Consider the following 6,000-nt stretch of genomic DNA (forward strand, 5'->3'; position numbering starts at 1 on the left):
TGGGCGTACGTGGCAAAATACTCTCCATTAAATCTCTCCATGATGAAGTTGACTGCAGTGTAAAAGTTAATAATCGTTTGACAATACCTTTTAGCATCAACACTCATGAAGAGCAACCTCCCCGTGGTGAGTGCTGGGTAACGAAAATAGCCCTTCCCCCGTGTGGACCAGGGGTAGAAGATGTCCTCAGTATCCCATTGCTGGTCATAAAAGGCGACCAAATTGGGCAACCCGTTTGCCGTGGGTTGCGCCCCTATGTCGGTGGAGGAGGGGAGTCTGGTGTTTTTGGGCACTGGTTCCTGGAACAGTGTTCCTTTGCCCAACACACTACTTTGACCCTAACTTCACCTAAACGGGTGGTAGAATGGGCCCGGTACTATCAATCGGCTGGTCATGTCAACCCTGTGCTGGTAACTTGTTTGTCTAATTTACTACATCACATTGTATTTGGGCTTTTAATGTTAAACCTTTTATGAATACGTTTGCCTAGAGTCCCATGCCAGAAGGCGGTGGCTCATGGGCCAATCTGGTAATGTCGACCTCAGAGTTCTATATGTCTCCAGTGTCTTGTTATGAGCCGAACCAGCCTAACATTTTATTTGGTAGACAAATATAGCTATTCATGCTGGAGTATATCACCTTTGTATCCCTAGTGTTTGCATGCTTGATCTCTGCTGCAGTGAAATGCTGTCCTTGTTGACACTCCATGGTGGGTAGGAAAGCGGGGGTGCTGAATCTTACTATCTACATCATGTCGCTTACAAATTCTGGTTCTGTTAGAAATGACAAGAAAAGGCGTTTAGAGGCTGGTCATCTCTCATATCATGAAGATGTTTCAGTTTCAAAACAAGAAACTTGGGCCAGGTTTATTGTCATTGAATCAACAAATGGAGATCCTCTTAAGATCAATCCGTTTGTTTTCTCAAAGATGATTCAATCTATCTGTGGTGAAGTTAAGAACGTTTCCCGTTTCCGAGGTGGTTTGCTCCTTGTTGAGTGTACAAGACGTCAACAATAATTTGTTAAAACAACATCACTTTGCAAATATCATTGTCGCTGTTTCAGCGCACAAAACACTCAACTCTAGTAGAGGCATTGTTAGAGACAGAGTCCGTTGTCTGGCGGACATGTCTGAGGAGGAGATAGTTACCAAACTTAAAGATCAAAATGTCACTTCTGTAAAACGCTTCACTGTCAAGAAACAAGTTGGTAGAATCGAACCCAACCATACCTACCTGTTTACATTTGCTTTGTCTACACTGTGTAAATCCATAAAGCTGGTTATTTCAATATCGGAGTGGAGGTGTATATCGCCTCTCCACTCCGATGTTATACATGTCAAAAGTTTGGGCACGGCTCCAAATCCTGCCGTTACTCTCATTGTTGTCACCGCTGTAGCTAGGATCATCAGGACGCTGATTGCACTAAAGACCCTAAATGTGCAAACTTCAGTGGTGACCATCTGTCATCTTGCAAATCTTGCCCTGAGTGGCAGATTCAAACAAAACTCCTAAAATTAAAATACGAAACCAATATTCCTTTCCATGAAGCTAAACAACAAATTCTGAGCCAGACTCCTACTATCTCCTACTCAGCTGCTGTCTCAAACAAACCAAAACCTGTTTCGATTTCCTGCCAAACGGATTTGACTTGGGTTACATCTGAAAAACCAGTGCAAACAGACACTATGCAAAATCACTCTCAGACTGTGACAACATCTTCCTCTCAGACTGTGACAACATCTTCCTCTCAGACTGAGACAACATCTTCCTCTCAGACTGTGACAACATCTTCCTCTCAGACTGTGACAACATCTTCCTCTCAGACTGTGACAACATCTTCCTCTCAGACTGAGACAACATCTTCCTCTCAGACTGTGACAACATCTTCCTCTCAGACTGTGACAACATCTTCCTCTCAGACTGAGACAACATCTTCCTCTCAGACTGTGACAACATCTTCCTCTCAGACTGTGACAACATCTTCCTCTCAGACTTAGACTCGGTCACAAGCTGAGGTTGATCAACATACTGTTGACATACCTGTCGAAATGTCACAAAAGTAACGAAAACGTCTCAATAGTAAACAACCATCACAGACCCCCTCTACTTTAGAGGTACCTGTTACTGTTGAGGTTCGTAACTCATTTGATCCTCTGGAGATGGAGGTGACTCCACCAGAACACAGCCACAGGAGTCCATCTTCCTCACGTGCACGTGAGAGATCTCCCATAGAACCACCATAACTCAACCTCCAAATATAATTCAGTGGAATTGCAGAGGACTTGGGAATAATTTTAATGAAATACAGTTATTAGCACAAGATTAGAAACCATCAGCATTTAGTTTAACTTATCTTAAGAATACTGATAAATTTGAAATGCGTCAGTACAAGTCATATCATTCTTTTTCCCCACCAGGTGATAAAGCCACTGGGGGTGCTTCGATTTTGGTGAGGTAGGGCATTATCCACATCCCTGTTTATCAAAACTGTAATCTTCAGGCTGTTGCTGTCCGTCTTACCTTACAAATATCCTTCACACTTTGTTCCATATATATACTCAACAACAAAAGTTCCTGTGACACCAATATTTTAGTGTATTTTTCAAACAAGTAAAGATTGGTTTTCAGTATTGTAGTACATGTATGGAATCAAGTCACAAAAACGGAACTGCTACAGAAAAGCATGCATTCCATGCAAAAGTTGACTTTTAAGCAAGCCCCATGCATTTCACTACCCAAGAATGTGTATAAAAAACATGTGCGTTAACGGGATTTCATATGCATTGTTTAGCATCCTGCTGACAACAACCACTCAGAAAAACAACAAAATTATGCAATTATTCAACATTTCGAAATACCACGCCTGTCCGAAAATGAGCGTCTGCGAGCCATTGGTATGCTTGAAGCAGGATCGAGTCAACGTGATTTTGCAAGACAATTTAACGTCCACAGAAACACCATTTGGTGTTTATGGCAACGTTGGCAACAGACGAATGCAGTCACAGACCATCCTCGGAGTGACAGGCCACACCTAACCAATAATCGACAAGACAACTGGATTCGAACAACACACCCACGAAATCAATTCCAGCCAGCAACAGTGACTGCAAGAAACATCCCTGGCCTTTGACGAATATCTTCAGAAGTGCAGGGATTGTCACCAGAAGACCCGCCAGACGTCTCATTTTGACACGAAACCACCATCAAGCACGCCTACAGTGGTGCAGACAGCATCTACGCTGGACGGCCATGCAGTGGGGACAAGTTCTATTCACTGACGAGTCTCGTTTTCACCTCAGCAACAGCGATGGACGGATTCGAGTGTACCGACGTCGAGGTGAACGTTACGTCAATCATTGTGTCATGGAAGAAGATCGGTTCGGGGGCGGCAGCGTTATGGTATGGGGTGGCATTACAACAAGACAGAGGACCCGTTTGATAGTGGCAGAGGGAAATCTCAATGGACAGCGCTACCGTGATGAGATCGTCGGCCCTGTTGTTCTAGCGTTTTGGCGTCGTCATGGCCCAGGCATTACCTTTTAACATGACAAAGCCCAGCCTCATATTGCTCGACTTGTTCAATATTCTCTTCAACAAAGCAACGTGAACATCATCCACTGGCCGGCTCACTCCCCTGATCTCTCACCAATCGAGCACATGTGGGATGAGATGGATCGTCGCCTTCGACGTCAACCACGTGTTCCACAGACACTCCAGGAACTTCGAAACATGCTCCAGCAGATATGGACAGATATCCCACAGGACTTTGTGCGACGCCTGGTCCATTCCATGAGACGAAGATGTGTTGCATGCATCGCAACCAGAGGTGGATACACACGCTATTGAATTGTAAATTGACATTTTGGCATGTTCATGTCTTTTTATGAAATCACGCATCTTCTGAAGTCAGTATGACAAATTAAACCATTTGAACACTTACAGGAGTCTTTTATCTGTTGCAAACCGAAATTGTTTCAGATTTGGTAAAAAAGCATAACTTTGCATTAAATCTTATTCAATGTCACAGGAACTTTTGTTGTTCAGTATAATTCTCCATCCTCAAATCTTCAGCAGTCTCATCTGCAGGATTTATTTCACCAGCTCCCTAAGCCCTGTATCATCATGGGTGATCTTACTGGACATAACTCTCCATGGGGTAGTTCCGTTACTAACAATATAGGGAAACTTCTTGAAGATTTACATTGCAAATAATAATTTATGCATATTCAACGATGGCTCGAACACATATTTACATCCTGCAACCGGAACATACTCTGCTTTAGATCTGTCAATCACAGATTCAAATATATACAATGAATTTGAATGGTCAGTCCACGATGACCTTTATGGCAGTGACCCTTTTCCAAGAGTAATTACAGCCCACTGATGATCCACCAAAAACACGATGAAATTTTTCCAAGGTCAATTGGCCATTATTTCAGACCATCTGTACTGAGAAATTGCAACAAAATCTTTTTATGGATGTTCCTGACCTGATTCAGTTGTTCTCCGATCAACTGAAAGGTATAGCAGATGAAACTATTCCTAAGTCCTCTGTGAACCCACATATTCGTTAACCATGGTTTAATGACGAATGCAAACAAGCTAGGAAGCATAGGAAGAAGGCAGAGAAATACTTTCGACGCCATCCTACTGTTCATAATTTAAATAATGTAAAAGTCAATTATGCCAAGGCTCGACGAATTTTTAAACATACCAAACGGCAGACTTGGAAAAATTATGTTTCCAAAATAAATTCCCACACGCCAATGTCAAAAGTATGGAACATGATCCAGAAAATCAAAGGCAAAGGTTCCAAATCTAGTATACATCATCTCAAAGAAGACAATACTTAATTGACTGAAAAATCTGACATGCAAATAAGTTGGGTGAAACTTTAGCTCAACACTCTTCTTCGTCAAATCATAATTCAAAGTTTCAGGAGTATCAAAAGCGACAAGAGAGGAAAAAAGTTAATAATAATTCTGGCAATGGCGAGGATTATAATAAAGTATTTTCAATACCTGAGCTACACACTGCTTTAGCACAAGCTCATGATACTGCAACTGGTGCTGATGATATCCATTATCAGCTTCTAAAACACTTGCCTGAATCTTGTCTCACAACACTACGGAATATTTTCGATGATATTTGGACAACGGGACATTTTCCTCCTTCGTGGAGAAATGCCATAGTTGTACCCATACCAAAGCCTGGCAGGGATCATACAGATCCATCAAATTACCGACCTATTTCATTGACTAGCTGGGTCTGTAAAACCATGAAACGTATGGTAAACAATAGATTGGTTTGGTACTTGGAAAACAACAATTTAATCACTAAAATTCAATGTGGTTTCCGAAAAAACAGAAGTACCATCGGTCATTTAGTACGTTTGGATTCGTTTATAAAAAAATGCAATTGTAAATAAAAAGCATGCGGTATCAATCTTTTTTGACTTGGAAAAGGCATATGATACCACATGGAAACATGGTATTTTAAATGATTTACATGATTTTGGTTTGAGAGGCCGTTTGCCTCAATTTGTATCTCAGTTTTAAACTGACAGGCAATTTCAAGTCCGCGTGGGCTCTACCCTGTCTGATCATTATAATCAGGATCAGGGTGTCCAACGGGGCAGTATGTTGTCTGTCACTTTGTTTAGTATTAAGATTAACAGTTTTGCAACTGTATTAAATGACCAGATTGATGGGTCATTATTTGTTGATGATTTTAACATTTCGTGTATTGAAAGACAATTGCAGCTTTGCTTAAATAAAATTCAAATTGGTGTGAAAAAAATGGTTTCAAATTTTCAAAATCCAAGACAAATTGTATTCATTTTTGTCGAAGTTATAAACCTCATAAAGATCCTGAATTGTTTCTTGACGGTACTCCCATTAAGGTTGTTGAGGAGGCCAAATTTGTGGGACTTGTTTTTGACAATCATTTGACCTATTTGCCGCATATTAAGTATCTGATTAAATAAATGCCAGAA

This window comes from Haliotis rufescens, unplaced genomic scaffold (genome assembly GCF_023055435.1).
Source record: "Haliotis rufescens isolate VD_foot unplaced genomic scaffold, xgHalRufe1.0.p SCAF_42, whole genome shotgun sequence".
Lineage (NCBI taxonomy): Eukaryota > Metazoa > Mollusca > Gastropoda > Lepetellida > Haliotidae > Haliotis > Haliotis rufescens.